Source organism: Pelodiscus sinensis, chromosome 8 (genome assembly GCF_049634645.1).
Source record: "Pelodiscus sinensis isolate JC-2024 chromosome 8, ASM4963464v1, whole genome shotgun sequence".
NCBI classification, from domain to species: domain Eukaryota; kingdom Metazoa; phylum Chordata; order Testudines; family Trionychidae; genus Pelodiscus; species Pelodiscus sinensis.
In genome coordinates, this window is record NC_134718.1 from 47,718,742 (window position 1) to 47,739,996 (window position 21,255).

At 40.3% G+C, this 21,255-nt stretch overlaps 1 long non-coding RNA gene across 1 annotated transcript in view; it reads left to right on the plus strand.

Moving 5' to 3' along the window:
* Window positions 1-687: 687 nt before the first annotated feature.
* Window positions 688-21,255, plus strand: part of LOC142830506 (uncharacterized) — a 78,428-nt gene continuing 57,860 nt past the window's right edge. The window contains exon 1 of the long non-coding RNA XR_012905802.1: window positions 688-790. This is a non-coding gene — a long non-coding RNA (uncharacterized LOC142830506). The remainder of the gene's footprint in view (window positions 791-21,255) is intronic.

Genomic DNA, 21,255 nt, shown 5'->3' on the forward strand with positions numbered 1-21,255 from the left:
TGCAACATTCCAAAGGCTGATGGATAAGCTACTACCACCACATTGCACGTACCCAGTGGCATATCTGGATGGTGTCATCATACACAGCCCAGACTGGGAAACACACCTAGAAAAGGTGGAGGCTGTATTAGACACTCAGAGGAGAGCTGGTCTCACTGCAAACCCTGCAAAGTAAGCGATGGGGCTAGCAAGTCAAATATCTGGGGCATATTGTAGGAAAGGGTGTAGTGAGGCCCCAGCTAAATAAAATAGCAGCAATACAGAATTGGCCCTGGCCAGTCCAGAAAAATCAGGTCTGGGCATTCCTTGGGCTAGTGGGGTACTATCGGAGGTTCGTCCATCACTTTGCTTCCAGGGTATGCCCCCTGTCCCTTCAACTGTTCCACTTTCAAGTGAAACCTAGGGCTGGAATCGAGCATGGCAATGCCGATGGCCTGTCAAGGATACACTGCCTGCCGTCCCAAGTAGCCCAACCCCATAGTGTTGAGCAGGGAGGGGGATATGTGACAGAGCATGTTAAAGGACTTGGGAGAAGGGGAGAGAGGCTGCTCTAGCAGAGGAAACAGCAGCCTGGCTAATTAGGGGCAGCTGAGAGGGTGGCTGCAAATCAATTAAGGGCCAGGTGAAGCTGATTGGGGCTGCCCCGGGCCTCTTTAAAAACCCTCCCTGAGGGAGAAGGGAGAGAGAGAAGGAGCATGGAGAGGAGGAAAACAACCCAGTGTTAAGGAGACTCAGGTCCAGGTCCAGGAGCAGGAGGAACCACCAGCCCTGCTAAAGGCTACAGGGGGAGGTGAGGAGTTGAGCAGGGGCTGTTGGAGGGCTCCCTTACCTCCCCCCCCCCCAGCCTTCGGGGCAAAAAGAGGGCTTTCTGGTCAGCTATGACCGGTCCAGGGCTTCAGTCTAATATAACATCCTTTATGCTAAGGGCCAGGAAGGCCCAGGGACAAAAACTCTGTAGGTGAGGGCCCTGCTGCAGCCCTCAAAGTGTGGGACAGTGGACAGAACAGTGGTCAGTGTTTCAGGAGGGAGACTGACCCTGTCACATGACATAGCTAGACCTCAACTAGATGAGAGGCATAATACGGAAAATGTAATGGGAGGGAGATCCTCATGTGGTAGATTTTGAGAACTGCATGTCACCACTTTTTCAGACTAAGCGGTAGGTAATGATAATGACTAGCTATAGTATGCAGGGACTGCGGGAGACCAGAAGAATAGGACCATATCAGCCAGAATTAAGGTGAGGCCATACTAGGGAAGGAAATGAAATGCAATGAAAGGATCATAGAAGTAATAAGGGAGAAGTGTTGTGACAAGGGGGAGACTCTAGATGACTGAATCATGTGCACTCATTTGGGCTGGGAAATCCAGGTCAATGCTCATTGGGGAGAGTTTGTGTGGCTTATGTGTTATTTGCTGGCTAGTAAATCTTTTTTTTTTTTTTTTTTTTAATGTGAATGACCTGGTCAGTCCTGAGCCCGGCGAGGCTGAGGCAGTGTGCAGAAGCAACAGAAGAGTCATAAAAATATTTGTGTTCAGGAGCCCACAGGCATCTGAACTGTAGCCCTGACGCCACCACCCTGGCCTGTTCCCCTAAGACCGCATTCCCCTTTGCTCTTCTTCATCCCTTTTCCCTCTCATCTTTAAGGACAATAGGAAGTGTTTGTGTGAGGGTCTGTGGCCCCCTAGTCTAGTGTCCCTGGCAGGGCAAATGGGTAAAAGAAAAGGGCTTGGAGGGTGGGGGGTGTCTTTGAACCGGTATTGGAATTATCAGAACAATACAAGGAGTGATTTTTTTATGAGCTCTTAGGGGATGAGAGATAGGATGGGTAAATGTGTATGAAAAAAAGTAACCTAAAGCTCAGTTAAGACATGAGGGGTAGGAGTCATCAGGCAGCTGGCTGTGCTGTATCCTGCCCTGGTATACATTAAAACAGTTTAAGGGCTGCTATAACTTACACTGCTTGTGAATGATTTTATGGAACTGGAGAATCTGAACAAAGATGCTGACATGTCCCCTGGTTTCTTTGCATGTCTATGATGCCAGGGAGTGGGTGGATGGTTTGCACAGGACTCTACTGTAAAAGATTTGCACCTTCAATAATGGATATAAGTTATGGTGCCTTCTAATACAAAGGAATACAAGAACATGCTGTGCTGAGACTGCAGCTTTTAAAGTATTGTCAATAATGGCAGGCAGGCTGCCATAAAAACACTTTGAAAAGCAAAAGAGAGGATACTTTAGAATGGAGCTTAGCCTGTAAGCAGGTAAATCCTCTCCTTCAGCCAGATTCCAAGGGCATTACTCAGCCTTTGCTCAAGCAAACTCTTGTGACTGTGAAACACTTAGTTGGCTGAAGGAGAGAAGAACCCCAGATAAAGGCTAAGCTCTATTCTGAAGGGTTTTATGTATAGGAAAAAGTGGTTGTCTAGCAGATACAATACAAAATAAAGGTTGTAGCGGGGTAGGCTGGCAAAAATGGCAGATTCTGTTAAAAATATTATGGAAGTAATACTTTAAACAAAACAGCTGCACGGACATATTGGACACATGAAATCTTCAAACAAAAGCTTGTTACAAACTGTGTACTCCTTATCCTTTTTTAGGGTAGGATTTTCATAAGTCTAAACTAGTAAATTGTCCAACTCCCATTGATTTAATTTAGGATTGGGGAAAATTGAATTAAGATATGCAACTTCAGCTAAGTCAGTTGCATAGCTGAAGTTGAAAGAGCTTAATTTGGCTTTTGGCACTGTCTACACAACAGAAAGCTGAAGGAAAACACTCTTTGACTTCCCTTACTCCTCATAGGTGAAGATTACAGGAATCAGAATAAGTCCTTCATCTTGACATTATTTCAAAATAATGGCTTGCTGGGTAGATGCACATTTTGTTATTAATAACACTGCTGTGTAGACATACCTTGAGGGTGCTTAACTTCCTTATTCTCCTATTAAAAACCTCAGCTTTAAAAATAAAATGAAAGGACCATTCACCAAAGACTCATCTGGTTGGCTGGTGATGGTTCTCGTAGAGTTATTCAGAACCCGATCAAGATTTATGTTTTTTCTCTCTCAAACCCTACTTCTATCAAAGGGAGAATATATATATTAAAAGCAATGTAATATATATTCAAGCTACTAAAATTCCACTTTGGGCTAAAATGTGCTTTCTGTTTCGTACACTGTTGTTGGCTGCATTGCTCATTGTTTCTATGGCAACAAATGGCTTGGCAAAACTTTCATGTTACCTTTAAAGTCACTGTATTACGGCACTTTGTTTTTGCTGATTTGAAGTTTGTTTCCCTAGAATCCTACTAGTTATATTAAGCTTCTGGGAGTGAGCTGAAAATGTCATTTTACAAACAGCAGGCTACACTCAGTTAAGTCTTCTGTTAAATCTGTGCAAATCCCACTAATTCCAGTTGTAACTGAGTACACTCTTGGGTCCAAGAAGGTGACAAGCTCCTGAATTCTTCTGTTTCAAATTTTCCATAATAAAAATAGTGAAGGAATTTTGGCTGAAGTCTAAAACAGCCTTCATTTCAATTATGTCCTGTTACATTACAGCAGAGCAGCAGGGGTTAGGCTGAACAAATCAATAGTGTGTCTACACTGCAATTAGATATCCATGGCTGGCCCATTCCAGATGGCTTGTGATTGGGCTAAGGGATCGTTTAGCTGTGGTGTAGATATTGACTCAGGCTGCAGCCCAGGCTTTAGGACCCTGCCACCTTATATCTCACTCTGTGAGTTGACCACTCATTGAATTACAATATTACAAGTTGAACCACTCTAGACTGGCACTTTCTGGTCTGGCAGCAGCTGTGGTTTGACATGATTTTAGTTAGTTGGCTGTTCACTTGTCATGGATGTGTCCAAGTTTCCCACAGTTTCATAAAGTTTGCTTACAGCCACCAGTCCTGGTTCTGAGTGTTCTAGCTGCTATTTAGCTCTAATTTACCCCTCAATGTATTCTAAGAGCCCAATAAGTGGTGGAGGTATTAATAATGCTGCTAGACAATATTGACCTTCCATGGTTCAGCAAATTCTCTGGTTCAGCATCAGTCAGGTCCCCAGGTGCTGAATTAGAAGTTCAGTCTGTATGACTAATTACACTACTTCATCTTTCAGTATAATGGTAACTTCATGCCTGTTTGCCAAATTAATCATTTTTTTTCTTCATAAAATTTGGTTTGATCATTCAAAGTGTTGTCTAGTGGTCCTCTACAAAATACATTTTCTGTAACTGACCAAGAGACTGGAGTCTGAAAATGAGGTTGGGTTTTATTGCATTCTTAACTTTTCAACATCCTGGTTACAATACTTTGAGGTGAGGTATTATGTGGCATTGTCAAGTGCTCTGTAACTATAGAAATGGGAGATAAACCATGATATTATCAACATGTTAGAATAATCCCCTTTTGAATGTCAACCATCACTTGCAAGAGAAATGCTGGTATTTCATGTGTACCTCCTGCCTGTTCACACTGTTTGACAAATAAATAATATTGCAGAACACTCAGGATCTCAAACGCTAGCATCAAATCACACAGAGCTCAGTAAATTGCTTACCAGTAAGAATTTGTTCTGCAGTACAAACTACATACACATCAAAATCAAAAGACGGTGTAACAATTCTGTGTCTTTCCAAAACTTCCCTGTACGTGCATCAGGTGTGAGAATCACCCAGGTTAATAGCATTTGCACTTGGGCGAATCCATTTTACTTGCTGAGAGACAACAAACAGGTTGATCCACAGCCTGAATGGCTTTCTGCTGTCCTAAAACTGCTGACATTGCCTTATGTTTCAGCATGGTAGTTTAGACTGTGACCATGTTAGTGGTTTTTGCATCCTGCTGGGTAGGTGCTCTTCTTAGTTGCAAGCTTGTGATTGTAACCAGCCTAAAATGGAATCACTTGCATGTGAATGTCTCCCCAGATCTGGATAAGTACTCTGTGTAAGTTTCTCACCTGAAATTGGTCCAATAAAAGATGTTTCCACACTTGCCTTGTCTCTCTTACAATCTGAGTCATTTGATTTTTATAGGACATACTGAGATAGTAGTCTTAAGACACCAGGAACATCCTCAGGAATAATCTTCTTTTGTAGAGTATCAGAGGGGTAGCCGTGTTAGTCTGAATCTGCAAAAGCGACGAGGAGTCCTGTGGCACCTTATAGACTAACTGAAGTGTAGGAGCATAAGCTTTCGTGGGCAAAGACCCACTTCGTCAGATGCATGTAGTGGAATTTCCACTACATGCATCTGACGAAGTGGGTCTTTGCCCACGAAAGCTTATGCTCCTACACTTCAGTTAGTCTATAAGGTGCCACAGGACTCCTCATCGCTTTTGCTTCTTTTGTAGGTTATTTTTGCAAATAACTCCTAGTGAGTCAGTTCTGGATATGCGCTAGGTTTTCAAATGCTGCACACTGCATAAGACTCTGGTTGCCCCAGCAGGATAAACAACTTTTCTTTCCCAGCATTAGTGATAACTCAGCCTCAGAAGAAATATCACCAAATTGTTCTTGAATTATCACTTCAGCCACTGAATGGAAGGTATTCTTTCCATCACCAGTCTCAATATAGACATCAATGTAACCTCTTTCCCGGGTAAGACTTTTACCAGCCTACAATGGATGAATTTGGAATGAACTCACCTCCCTGGATTTGCACCACTAGTGATGAACCACCTCAGATCATCATCACCTGATGTAGAATCCAGTAAGGTGTAGCACCGTAACTGCATTGTGGGACCCAAGCACAGGGTGCAACTACACATTAAGGTTTGTGTGCAGTTGGAACATTAAATGCTATTCGCTTAGCAGTTGAACGACAACTTCTTTGAACGTCTTCTAAAGGATGATACTCTTTGCTGGCTGAATTATATGCCTCTCTACCTATCAACCTTTCGATCTATCAACCAGCAACCCATTGGGACCCCTGCAGACAGCAGCTGCTTCGCAGCAGCCTCCCCTATCCACCCCCTGCTGCCTCAGAAGCAGACATGGGAGGGGGGGGCAGATGGCACACCAGAGATGGTGCTGTGAGGAACCAGCTTTTAAGACCGCTCTCCACAGCACTGGCTCATGTTTCCCTCATGCTTGTTGCCTCTGAGAGGCAGCAAGGAGGAGGGGCATTCAGGGAGCACAGGGTGAGTGGGGAGTCAAATAGTACCACTTGCCCCGTGTTCCACTGCAGTGCTTCAGCCTTTGAAATGTAGCAAGCTCATGCTTATCAGATGGTTGACTAGTCACTTACATCCCTATTTTAAACCTTCCTTGTAGCTGTGCTTTCAAAAACGTGAAAGAAATTAATGCATAACTTTTTAAACACTTTTTTGTATATTTATTTTGAATATGTTCAAGGAATGATTTCTCTTTCTCCGTGTCCCCTCACCCCAGTTATTCTAACAGTCTGTTGCATCATTTCTTGCATCACAGGTACATAGAAAGAACATAGCAATGCATTGTTTAGGGAACACAGTTTGTCTCTTCCAGATAACCAGTTCTTCTTACAATGATCTAAGGTTTGCACTACTGGAGGGTATATGTTAATTCTGAATGAACTTCAGAGTAAGTAGGTGTGATTAAGCAGGGAGGGGGGGAATAAACGTATGATTATCATCCAATCATCAAAGCCTACTGCATGGTGCCTTAATATATATTTTACATTTTGATTTTTAATGAACAAACGATCTTCAATAAAAATCACTTTTCTATTGTTGGTGAGGCTAGGAGATGGCAATTTCTTAAAAGTTTCAGGATATGATTCTCCAGTGCCTTTTGTACCTGGTGCTATCACTTTTACCTAACCTTACCATTCTAATAACCCTTTACCTCCGATCTGTGCTTGCTGTGCAAAAGTCTTAAATTGCTACCCAAGATGCAAAGCAGTGGAGAATCAGGCCCTTAAAGTTAAATTAAACATATGACTTCCCAGTTTTCTGATTTGATGGAAGTACAGCCTATGTCCTGACTTATCAAATTTAACAAGGTTGGTTTAAAAACGAATTCACCGTCCTTCTCTTTCAGTTAAGAGCAGGCCCTCCAACAGGGGCAGAGGGGGCAAAGAAGGCAATTGCCCTGGGCCCCAGTATTTCAAAGGGGTCTGTAGCTCCTGGTGATAGCGGCTGCTGTTGCTACTGCAGCTGCGGCGGTGGCTGGAGCCTCGGGGCCCTTTGAATTGCTGTGGGCCCCACAGCTCCATGCAGCTTTGCTCCACGCAGCTTCGTGGGCTGGAGGGCGGGGGGGGGGGGGGGGGGGGGACAATGCTGCACTCCGGGCAGCGCTAAGGGCTAACTGTCCTCAGCCCCGCCACTTTTGCAATCAGCCCTGCCACTTCTGAGGGCACGGAGACAGGGCCCCTCCTACACCTTGTCTCTAGTCTGTCGGTGCCTGTCGGCTCCATTGAGCATCTTATGTCAATGTAGCTGAGTCTCATTAATCCGATTCAAATGTGGTGTTTAACCTATTGTAAACTCTTCTTCCTACTATGGAGAAATCCTTGATCCTTTGGAAATACCATCTTTCTTAATGAGTTGACTTCTCTCCACTCGACCTTAAAACCCACTCCTGTATGTCCCCCATTTACCAACACTTCTGAATAGTACAGCATACACCCAGCACAAGCATGCACCCCTTTTGTATTTCTTGGTAAAAGGCAAAATGTGCACTTGTCCTTTAAGCTCTTATTCAGGGTATAATGAAAGCATTAAAATACTGAAAAACCATGGCCGACAACTCCTCGCACAAAGCTGAATGCAGCCCCACTGCGAACAGCAACTATTCCATCCCATGTTGTGACTCAATGACCATGGCCACTATTCCTTCCACTGCCTTCTCCCCTAACATACTCTGACTTATTGTGACTTCAGGCACCCACACTTCACTCGTGCTGGTGTGCCTGGTTTAATTGCCCTCAATTAGAGTGTGTCTACACAACATTATTCCGAAATAACTGTGAGCAATTACACAGCAATTCTGTCATTTCAAAATAATTTCTAAATAACTGACATCTTAGTCCAACTTCTGTAAACCTCATTCTATGAGGAATAACGCCTATTCCGAAATAGCTATTTTGAAATCAGGCATGTGTAAATGCTCCACATTGCTATTTTGAAATTGACGTTATGCCTCATGGGGCTCTAAATTGAGATCGCATGTTTACATTAGGAAAGTCTCCCTTGGACTAATTTCAAGGCTTCCCTGCAGGGTAGATGTGCTATTTCAAAACAAGCTATTTCAGAATAATTATTCTAGAATAGCTTATTCTGAAATAACTGTGCAGTGTAGATGTAGCCTTAATGTCTAAGCCACAGGGTATTAAAAATTCAGACATGTCATGGCAGACAAAGTAAGCCAATAATATCAGATGTTGGAGAATAGATAAAGTTGATTGAGACTGGTCTTTTCTGTGTACATTCAACATAATTGTTTATCAGATATATATTTATTGTAAATGTAAACATCAGGATTACCTAATCTTTCTATTTATATTCCCTAGCTCAGAGGTATTGAAAATGATGTAATTTAGGAGACACATTTACAATCACCATTAACGAAGAGACACATGACTACTGTAAGCTCTGTGCACCACTCCACCAAACACACACACACACACACACACACATTAAATATAAATATAACCAAACACTCTAAAATTTTCAACATTCTACTAAAACTAAATTTAACTAGTTCATTTACTCTGTGCTGCAGAGGATTGTGTCTTCTATTAACATCTATTCAGAGGCCCAACAAATAGCTTGAAGAAAAGCTCTCTTTGTAAAGATGCCACAGCTTGCAATGCTTTGTTCTTGCTAACTGAGCACCCAGAAGACTAGCATCCAGGCACATCCAACAACTAGGAGACTGAGTACAGCTGTAACAAAGTTAAGGAAGTGCTACCAATTGCTGAGGGTTTTTTGGTTTGTTTGATGATTTGTATATATAAAAAACATACTCAGGATATTCAGCAACAGTTAGAATAACCTAATGAGAGTTTATTCCAGCAGAAGATCAATGCAGCAGCAAAAACCATGCCATGCCCCAGCCACGACCTATCCTTCTATGCTCTGGTAGTCCCTTGTGCTGGGGGAAATGGATTGGCTGGTATGGGAACTGCCTGGGCTAGCTTCATGCCATTGGGGAGTTCCTTTCCACAATGAAGTTCTCCTCTGTCCCTTTATGGACATGATTCAGACTTATATGTAGTTGAATAGAAAGATAATTTCTTAAAAACAAACTAAAACCTGTACTGCTGCTCAGAGAGATTTATTTGATGCCTCATGGGACTCTCTCGCTTCAGCTCTTCTGATAGTTTCCTATTAAATCTGCATATATTGACTTGACTAGTCATCATTGCATCTGGAGCACTCACCAGACCCAGACTGATACATTGAAGTTCAGGAGGAAATTAATTGCAGTGAGTTAGCATTTAGAATGCCACAGCCATGTTGTGTTAAGCGCTGTGAAAACCTAGAGGAAAAAGATGGTTCCTGTCCCAGACTGCTTAGAATTCTAAAATCCTACATGGATTTTATTCTGAGATGTATTGAGATGTATCCTAATCTGTAATATTCTGTATTTGTCTTAGAGAGAGAGAATGTTTTCAGTCATACAAAACTGATTGTCATTAATGGGTTACAATTTTGGAGAAGTGGGGAAAAAAAGTGTGCTTTTTGTTTCTTGTACTGAAACCCAACATTTTATTTCTCAGGGTATGTCTACACTAGCCCCCTAGTTCAAACTAGGGAGGCTAATGAGGATGACCAAAATTGCAAATGAAGCACGGGATTTAAATATCCTGTGCTTCATTAGCATGTTCCCGGGCGGTCGCCATTTTGGAAATTGACTAGTCCGGAATAACTGCCCACGTCTACACATGGCAGTGAAATAGGGCTTTACTTCGAACTCCCAACTTGAATTAGCTATTATTCCTCCTGGAATGAGGTTTAACAGCTAATCTGAATTAAGGGCTTTACTTCGAACTCCCATTTCACTGCCACGTGTAGACATGGACAGTTATTCCGGGCTAGTCAATTTCCAAAATGGCGACCGCCCGGGAACATGATAATGAAGCATGGGATATATAAATCCTGTGCTTCATTTGCAATTTCAGTCACCCTCATTAGCATCCCTAGTTTGAACTAGGAGGCTAGTATAGACATACCCTCAGCCCAAAAGAAAATTCCATGATTGATTTGTAAATCCCTTGAATTAAGGAGTTATATGATGTTTTTAGGCAATTTTCACTGCTATACTTATGATAAGAATTTTGTCTTGTACTCTTTTTTTTTTTTCCTTCTATGGATCAGCTAAGGCTGAATTAGATTGATGTGTGGAAATGTAAAAAGGTATAGTACAAAGAATGTGCTTCTTACTAGATCATTTTGTTAATGACTGAATATGTTCTCTCTCTTTTTTTAGAACTATTAACAGCTAGGATGTAGTGCATTTTCTTTTATGGACAAGAACTGGTAGTGATCATCATGCGTTTCAGATGAAGAAGATAATTATCTTAGGATAATATATTTTTGTTGCTAATCAGAGGCAATGTTCAATGGTTGTAATAACTATGACTTTTCATTTCAAACCCAAATGAGGTAATACAGAGGATCAGATAAAAACTTTTATCTAGCTAGTCATTCAACGTATCACATGCTTATTAATTCCCATTGCTTCAGTATTTGTGTAATGTGAAGTTGTATAGGAAGGGTGGGGAACTCCAGGCCTAGGGGCTGGATGCAATCCTTGGGTTTGCCTGGAATTGGCCCCCAAGGCTCAGGGTTTACCCCCCACTTGGGGGAGCCTGTACTACCTCTTCACCCTAATGCCGCCTCACTGAAGAATTAGCGCGCACACAATCTATTAGGCTGGGACTCCCTAGTCTCTGGTGTGGGAGGTGAAAGTGGGGAATGTCTTTCTCCTCCTCAGTTGGAGGCCACTTCTCACTTATGTATGTCTCCTGATTGATTCTTCTGTGGGTCAGAGGCCCTCGACCCAAAAAAGGTTCCCCACCCCTGTATACAGCATAAACCCAAGAGTCTATACAATTACTGAAGTTAAATTTCTTGGAATATAGCTGTAGACTGAGCTTTTAAAAAAAGCTGAAATATAGAATCTGGATCAAAGCTAGTAAAATTATCTATACTGTTCAAATTTCCAGCAGAACTTTCTGGGCACCCAACTAAAGCAGATCTTACTCTTTTTCTCCTTAAAAGGTTCATGAATAGGATTTTTTGACATGTAATGGGTGGTAGAATCCAGCTCTGCTTTTATTTTAAAGTCAAACTAGTGTTGAAGTGGAAACATTGTATTTTCCCTTTAATTATTGACACTAGAAGCTACTTTAGAAAGAAACTAGAAACAAACAAAAAAAGAATAAAATAGTCTAACTATCTAGCTGATCAGAAGAGTATGTCTGAGACATTGATGCAGAGAGGAGAGTTCTGCCATTGAAATAATGTGGATTTGTGGGAGGTACCAGAGATAATTGTAGCCATATGTATTTGTATTTTTGAGTCAAACTTGGATTTTTTTATTTTTCTGTTTTGGGCAAGGCCTGTGCCCCATAATGGTATCATTTGCCATGGCTAGTCTGCAATGAGAAGAATGAGTAGAAAGAGCAAGGAGAAAGATAATAAAGGTTTGATAAGATAATAAAGGTTTGATAAGAAAAGGCAGGCATTATTTCTGTATATTCTAGAGTTGAGATCGCATTGGTAATGATTAATGTAACCTTTAAATTGTGGCTGGTGCTAAGATATCATGCTAGACCCTTTGGAAATACTGCGGATGAAAGATTTTGTCACTGATTTTATTGTTCTAATAAACTTTAGAGACATTTTAAATGTATGCAATTATGAAGAGGGAAGAATACCCACTATATTTTAAATTACTTTATATTATAAGTGTTGTACTTTACACTTCTACAGCACATTCCATTCAAGGATCTAACAAATTACAAAGTGAAGTTATGGCAGACCCTGTACAAATATACTAGGCAAGAAGTCACTGTGTGAACACCTTCGACAATAGCTTTGCTAGTTAATGATGTGCCTCATATAAGCCTTTATAACATAGCTGTAGCTTGTGAAGTAGATCCAGTTTCCACACAGCTGACATCCAAAGAGTGCATGGTCTGTCTAAAATGGAATATTCCTACTTCATTGAATAACATATATGAATTCTGTCATTTCAAAGCTTATTGAAACAAAACCCAGGTATAAATAAGTTTCTACTCTAAGTGCAGTGACTATTTATGGCTCTCAGTATAAATCCTTAGTCCACACATTTATCTCCTGTGCATAATCACATTCAAGAGACTTAAAGGTCAGAAGTGACCATCAGAATCATGGAATGAAGGACCTTTTTTGTGTTTGGGGCCACTGACCCTCACAAAAATCAGTTGGGGGCTGTGCACAAGTGAGAAATGAAAAAGAAAACCAACTTTCACTGACATGGCTTCCCAACGAAGAAGGAGAAAGACACTCTCCAGATTCCTTGCACACACCTGAGCTTGGGGGGCAGGGGAATAGATATTTGTGTGTGCCAGCCCTGTGGGGGGCTAGAGCACCATCACAGGTTCCCCAATAGTGGGGGGGAGAGAGCTCTGAGCCTTGGGGGCCAGATCCAGGCAAACTAGGGGCCACACTTGGCCCCATAGGCCTGAAGTTTCCCACCTCTGATTTAAAGTGGCCTCCTTCATATTGCAGGCCACAGAAACTAATTGCCTTCAGTCCCACTCCTTCCACCCAAGGCCCTGGATCTTCTGAGGGTGCAGAGCCAAGCCCCCCCCCCCCCACTTAATCCCTGGGTGGCTGTTGGCCCCATTGCCTCCCACTCTTGTGAATAGATCCCTAATCTCTAAGGGTGCGTCTACAAAGCAGAGTTTAAATTGAAATAAGCTATGCAAAGTGAGCTACGTCAATTGCGTAGCTTATTTCAAAATTGAGAGTGTCTACACAGCACTTATTTTGAAATAGAGCACTCTTCCTCTGATTTTCCTTACTCCTTGTACAATGAGGGTTACAGGAGTCTGAGTAAGAAGTCCTCCAGCTTGATAATATTTCAACATTATTTTGAAATAACTGCCTGCTGTGTAGTTGTACCCTAGCAGAATTACTGAAGCCCTGAACCCATGATTTAAAGACTTAATTTCAAAGAATACACCATTTACATTGATTTAAATTTGTGAGGCACCCATGCCCTATGTTGCAGCAGAAGCATGCCACTCTGACCCTGGAGAAAGTTCTTTCATGACTCCAAGTATGGGGAGCAGCTAGACCCAAGCATGCAGGTAGGATCCAGCAGCCACTCATGTAGAAAAGAATTCTCTGTAGTAACTGAGGCTACATCTACACTGCAGCCTTTTCCTGGCAGAGAGTATGCTAATGAAGTGCTCATCAGTATTTGTTGCTCTGTCATTTGCATATTCTCTGCCAATGCTTTTTGCTTAAGAGGTTTTTGCACAAGACCAAGCAGTGTAGATGGGTCCATTTTGCCCCCCCAAAAACCTCTTTTGCACAAGACCCTTATTCCTCAAAAAAAATTTACGCAAAAAGGTTTTTCTTGTGCAAAACAGACCAATCTACACTACTTGTTTTTGTGCAAAAATCTCTTGCGCAAAAAGCAGCAGCAGAGAATATGCAAATGACAGCACAACAAACGCTAATGAGCGCTGCATTAGCATACTCTCTACCGACAAAAGGCTGCAGTGTAGATGTAGCCTCAGAGTCCTCCACATCTAGTGTCACATGACCAGTCATTGGAGATATTTGCTGCTAGCAGTCACAGGTTGGCTACATGCAGTTCTGTCCTACCACTCCTTCTGTAAACTTACCAAGCTCAATCTTGAAATCAGTATGTTTCCCCCCAGTGCTCCCTTTGGAAAGTTGTTCCAGAATTTCACTCCTCTGATGGTTAGAAGCCTTTGTCTAATTTTGAGCCTATGCTTGTGGATTGCCAGTTTTATTGGTGCTAAATTTAAATAATACCTCTCCTTCCCTGGTATTTCTCCCTCTGGTATATTTATAGAAAAGAATCATGTTTCTCCTCAACCTTCTTTTGGATAGGCTAAGAAAACCAAGCTCTTTGAGCCTCTTCTCAGGTAACCTATAAGGCTAACCTGCTTGCTTGCCCATTGAGATCTATTTTCTCACATAAATTTATGTTTTTTAATTACTTGTTTTATTATAGTAGGTTTATAGTTCATAGTAAAGTAATTTGGCTGTAACACAAGAGACTATAGGCCATATCCTGCATCTTAAGGCAAAGCACAACCACATCTGGAGCTTTTCACCTAGATAGTACAGATGCCTTACATGGGTCTGGGAACTTTCACCTAGATAGCAAAATCAAATTGCATATATTGAGGACCTTTCACCTGAATAGATGGTGATAAGATAAAGCAACTTTTAATGCCACAGCGGGCTCCCAAGAATACCCTCACCCTTAACAAATGCACCTCAAGAACAAAAATAACATAGGTGAAAATTAGCAATATAATTAATAGCTATGTACTTGTCATCAGTACGAACAAACATGTCATATGTGTCTGGCCTATAGTGGTCCACAACTGACTTGCAGGTGGGCTGTGGACTCAGGCCCCCCCCCCCCACTTCAATGGGGAGCCCACACTGGCACTCCAGCCCTGCACATCCCCCTCCATGAGGTTGGAGCACTAGTGCCGGCTTCCCACTATGGAGAGGAGGGTGGGATCCTTATGAGATGGATCAAGGAAGTGGCTCCATGCACTGCCACTCGTCCTCCCCGTGGCTGGGAGAACACCAGTGGTAACCACTCTCCTGGAGGCTTTCTTTCCTGCTCCCATTGGCCAGAATCATAGCCCCATCTCCTTCATGCCCAGCCTCCCCACACTTTGTTCCTGTACCTCCATCCCAGACTTCCCCAACTCCAGTCTGCTCCTGCAATCATTTTGTCATCTTGGGTGGTTGGCTGGTGGTCTGCAGAAAGGTCTGCATTGAATGAGATGGGCTGCGGGTCAAAAAGTTTGAGAACCTATGCTTTAAACTAACAATACTGCATTTGTAACCCTGATCTACTCTACTGTTCAAATTGCAATTTGATTCCTATTCCACATATTTAAAAAAGTTTTAAACTATTTTGTCTCAGTGTGAATATCCTGTCATACTCACTAGGGTCCTTCATATATTCTGTGTAACCTGATTTTTGGACAAAACCATTATTCTCTTCTAATCAGTTCAGTTAGCAAACCTAAAGCCCAGAACATCCAATAATCTTAAACTTCTGAAATTAGGCAATACTCGTAAGGTAGATTTTCCAGAATGCATAAAGATAATCCTCAGGAAGCAGCATCAGCAGACTGAGATGGAATGACAACGCATCTTTATTTTACCATTTGGTTCCTATTAATGTTCATAACCATTCTGACAGACACTGTTGCAGTCTATGTTGTAATGAAAATCCTTTCAGTAAACATGAGCAATGTATTTACTGTACATTAGAGTTGGGCAACTTTTTTTTTTTACCCAAAACTTTTTTCCAGCAAACAATGCCGTTTCAGTGGCCCTGAAATACTGTATAAATGATTGAAACAAACTCAATGAAGCAAAAAGTACTTTTAACAAATTCTGAAAAAAAAATCTGAACTTTTCATTTCGATAATTTCGGAATGAACTGACTTTATTTCCAAATTTCCTCTTTAAAAATAACATTAAATTTATTATAATCAAAACAAAACATTTTTGGGCAAACACAATATTTTGACCTATTGTTTTTTAGTTTGTTATTAGTGGGAGAAAACTGGAAAAATGTTGTTCATTCAGCTGTACTTTAGATCCATCTGCAGTATTATCCTGTATGTCAATGCTTAAACTACATTTAATTACACTGAGTAGCAATCTTTTTATTATCTATTTAAGATAGTATTGAACATCAGTGCCAAGAATTACAATAGCATTTGACTATGAAATTTCCACTGGGGAATCCAGATATTACTCTTTCTTTGAATACATTTTAAAATTAAAATTTAACACAATTGAACTGAAATAAACAAAAGGCATGGTATAACCAGTCCCATAGTGATAGATTTGCTTCCCACATCCTAACCCATAATAAATCATATGCCACTTCTTCCCTGTTGAGTTAATAGTCTTCACATTAGTGGAATAGCCTGAATACACATTATTATCTATCTGCTATTCTTTCAATGTACTTTTAATTTTTTGTAGGTATTATAAAAAGATATTTTTGCCTTCTATATGAGCTTTTTTATCAGTCTATACCAGACACATGCCATTTTCTAAATTTTTATTCCCCCCTTATTGATTTTGTTGGTATCTTGTATGATAAAAAATAGTACAACTTTCTTTGAAATAATATCCTGACGCAGGTTACAAATAGACACTTAGTTTGGACTTTTCACCCATTCTTCTGTGTGCTCATATCACAGAGCAGCCACATTTGGAGCTTTTCAGAGTAGAGAGTTTGTCTCTGCTGAAATGAGATTCAGAGGATTACAAGATTTCAATGATAGGTTACATGCACCATTTTGTATAAAGCATATTCAAGTTATGCATATTCATATTCAAAAACATATTTCCATAAAAATATGGGAGCATGTTGTTTCATCAGTCATACCCAATAATTTAGGGGAAGAGCACTGACACTGTTAAAGGAAGTAGAGTCTATTAAATAAATAAAGAAGAACATACCATTCAATTATCATACCTGCCAGTCAATGTTCCCTCTAATTTTTTCCATCCGTATTCAGAAAAAAATTACATGCACTGATGCATGTGCAGCTGTGCACTATCAGTAGAAATACATGCAGTGGGTGCTGTAGTTGCTCTGTTAATCAGCTGGGTGATATCTGAATATTTCCTGGGTGGCACTTAGACACGGTCAGCAGTGTTCCTTGTAAGCTGACACAAGCCACTGGAATATGTGAAAAATGACAGAACTGGGAAGGAGGAGTTGTCGGGCACTGTGCCATGATTCTTGTGACTTTGTTATGAAACCTTCTTTTAGAGATATTTTATCACTGTGTGAATCACATAAACCAGTTTTGACATTCTGCTAGATGCGAAAAAAGAAGAGGCAGGATACCCTGGGATTGAAGGTTGTCTGCACGCCGGCTGCCCTTTGCCAAGATCAAAGCAGGCTTTCCTCCCCATTGAATGCAACTAATGCTGGCTGGTGATACCTTTTCAAAGCTGTCTCACTGGGGTTTAAAACATTCTTTGGGCAGCTCTTCCACCCATGTTCTTTTTTCCTCATCCCTTCCTTTAAAGAAACAGAAAGATGCCCCGAGACCCAGGGAACTGAGCTCCCCAAGGGGTGCAAATAGCTATATTTCAGTATGGGAGGTAGAAAAGGAAGCTGGGGCCAACCATTTTTTCACAGGAGGGAAGGAGAAAGGGAAGTTTACAGCTGTTTTCAAGAGGGGTGGAGAAACATTCTCTGTTGTATTGCATCTTGCATGATCACACCAGTGCAGCATGACAGCAAAGCAGATTAAATATGCTGCTGTCCTGAATTGGTAGCATTTTACATTCTCTTTGCCCTGATCTTAATGACTTGATATAGTACTGTGCTACAGAGAATTGGAACTAGAAAGTTTTGCTTTCAACTTCAGTGAGATCAGGATCAGTCCCTTACTCTGAAGGACATGGAATACTTTTGCATCCTATTAATTCATTACCTTTAGGAAATGAATTAAATATAGAAAAGCAGGGAGTGAAAATAATTCAAAATGAATTCATGATGATGACAAATGATATTATAATGAATTAGAAAGGAACAGTCACTTGCTATAACACAGAAAAAAAAGCCAGAAATCCAAATAATATACATTTTGCCAATCATAAAATGTAAAACACAACTCCATCAATAACTAGAAAATATAGTCTGAGTAGAACCTGGAATAATGGAAAACAATAGCAGAGTTGCTAAAGAGAATGTACTTCAAATGTCCTCACATATTCTCAGTACAATGCATAAGTAAGCTTGCTGTATATTTTCCAGATTGAAAGTTGCTGGCAGGACATAGAAGAACTTTGTTTCCTCTTCAGCAAAAGTTTTTGTTCAATAATGATTTCAGCTAGATGTCCTATGTAGACAAATGCAATTTAAAGTATTTTCAATGCTCTTATTGAAAGCTACTGGCCAGGTATACTTGTATATTATGTTATATGGTAGATTTTATTTTGTATATATTTAGCAAACAATTACTTGCTTTGTGTACTAAGCCAGGGAAATAAGATTCTCAGATAATTTTAAGGATGTAAGTAAATAGATATTGTACTTTAGGAGGGCCTACTATTTGGATATAGGGAAATTAGGTACACTCATGAAAACAGATGTTTCCTATAATAATATTGTTGCTGTAGATTACTCAAGTTTATAAATTGGCTCATCATTACGCTACACTAGCTGTGGTACATTATAAATGCTTTCCCAAATATATTTTGAAAATCAAAGCTTAAAAACTGCAGGGCACATAAACCTAGTTTGAATATTTCTTTGAATAGTGCACAGAGTCATTTAATTATATATACACATACAGAAGCTGTTGAAGATACCACTAAAGGCATTTAGGGCTTGTCTGGGTTGTCATCTTAAGCTCTGAACTTGAAAGTCCCATAACTGTTGCTTCATGAGAACATTGCAATCTTGAGGGGATAAGCATGGAATGGGCTGACTTCTTAAAGGGGATGCTTCTGCTTCCACTAAAATCAAAATAAAGCTGCCATTGATTTCAAAGGAAGTAGAATTGGACCCAAAGGAACTCAGTCATAGGGTGCTGTTAGGTCAGAACAGCAATTTTCTACCTGTAACTGTGGCCTTGCAGTAAAACTGAGGCTGAGCTAAGTGTTAGAATTTGGATGTACATGCTCAGACTTTTCTTTGGTCTTTCATTCAGTATCCAAAATTACCCCAATGAAAAGATTAATTGTGGGTTTTTTTTGTAAATCAATATAAAATCAACACCCGGCTAATTTGTAACTATTCCAGGGCTTGTCTACAACACAGAGAAGGTCAAAACTGCTACAGTCAGTCCTTCAGGGTTTGAATTAGAGGGTCTAGTGAAGACATGTTAATTAAAACTGAAGGGACACCAGTAGTTCTGCTCTTCACAAGGAGTAAGGAAAGTCGATGGGAGCATGTGCTCCTGTTAACCTCCTGCAGTGTGGATAGAGCCAAAACATGATTTAAGGTATTTTGACTCCAGCTACATAATTAATGTAGCTGGAATTGCATATCTTAAGGCAACTTTCCCTTTTAGTGTAGACCGGGACCCATTGTTTAGCATATTCTTGACCTAAGTGAAAGGAGGGAAATATTTACTTCAATTTTTAGATGCTAATCTACTTACCTATCTCCTCTGTGCTGATCAAATCATTATGAAACCTCAAATGCATGTTTTTATGTCTAAAAATAGCAGGCAGTGCAACACTTTCCTTATCTTACAGAATGCAAACTGAAGAGACAATGTTCAATGTGTATTTCTGTTCTGTATTGAAACTCATTGAATAACTGAGGAAATGTCTGGAATAGTTGTTTTTGTTAATGTGCACACAGCACTTCTGTTGAATAGCTTAAAAAAATCCAGCTTGCGAAGAGCTTTAAGTTTCCAACTATCACAAAAGAACTCATTAAATTTGTATGCTACCAATCTGAAACAGTCTTTGGCAGGAAATCTGGATTCCACGCAAAGTCCTCTTTTTTTTTTTTTTATCCAAAGTTAAATGTTTAAATTTATATGCAATATCAATATAGATGATTCAACACAAAATTATAAGATCATAAGTCCGCCAATAAATATAAATGAGTGCTGTTGTCTATTCAGGGAGGGGTGTATGTAATATAAGTGAATTGGTTGGCTCAGTTTATAGTTTACAGTCAATCAAATATTCTAAGTTAATGAGTTATGACAGGGATGAATTTGGTCCTAGGAGTTGTCTTATTCAGACAACCAGGAGGAGACCAAAACTAGCTATAATTATATCTTTGGTGACCATATCAAATCATAGCAGTCTGAATATTGCAGATTTTTGATTATGGTCAAATTCTGCTAAAAGCAGAACTAAAACTACTGTAATCATACTAAAATAATTCTGAGGTAAGGAAGTGTGTGTGTGTGTGTGTGTGTGTGTGTGTGTGTGTGTGTGTGTGTGTGTGTGTGTGTGTATATATATATAAAAATCTGTTTTCTGCCTCAAAACTTAGTAATTCCCAGCATAGATAACCAGTTCTTTTCCCTTGATAAGCAATGTGTATAGTTGGCATAAGCAGTTAATACACAATTTCAAATATAATTGTAATCGTTTCAATTTAAAAGCAAATCAATATTGGCACTAGTTACTCTGAGAATATAAATTCACATTAGGAATTCCCCTATCTGCATGTGCATGTTACATTATTTGCTTTATAGACTGTGGATTCAATCTTTGTTTTTCTAGTCAGATTTAAATAATCCTACTGCTGGTTTGCAAGTGTCAAAGAGATTAATGATAAACAAAGTCTGAGACACACCAAAATTAAAAACCCCTAATTATCAATTTTAAGTAAATCCTTCTTATCTGATAGAAATAATTCCTTATAAAATGTTGTTTGTATCCCAAATAATGTAATTTAAAAGAACATACTCATAAAAACATTTTTTCAGACTTGTGGGGTTTTAGGACATTTGAAGAACTCTTTTTTTTCCCCCAATTTTAATTTCATAAGTGACATTGCTCAGCCAAAATTGGCTATCAGATTTTTCTGTGTAGTCAGTGAAAGTTAGACCCATCTCTGGGGATATAATACCCTGTCTCTTCTCTCTTGGATTCTTACTCTTGTTGGGTACCGGCTTAATTAGTTATGAGCTCTTAAAGAGACAGAAATTAGTTTTTTATAGTTCATGAAAATCTGGTCTCCTGCAAAGTCAATTCATTTCCTTCTTCTGGAAGGCACAAGAATAAGTACCTGATGTGCCTTTCCTATCTCACGGTTTTGTAGCATAGAGCGGGGGTGGGGAACCTTTTTTGGGTTTGGGGCCATTGACCCACAGAAAAATCAACTGGGTGCCACAAACAAATGAGAAGCAAAAAAACCCCAAACAAACCCACGCTGGTGAGGCCCCTGACTGAGAAGGAGAAAGGCACTTCTCACATTCTCCTCTCACAGCAGAGCCTTTGGGGGCCCAGGCTAGTAGATTTTGAATGCTCCAGTCCCACAGGGTGCAAGAGCACCATTGCAGGCTCCCAACACTGGAGGGGGGACCC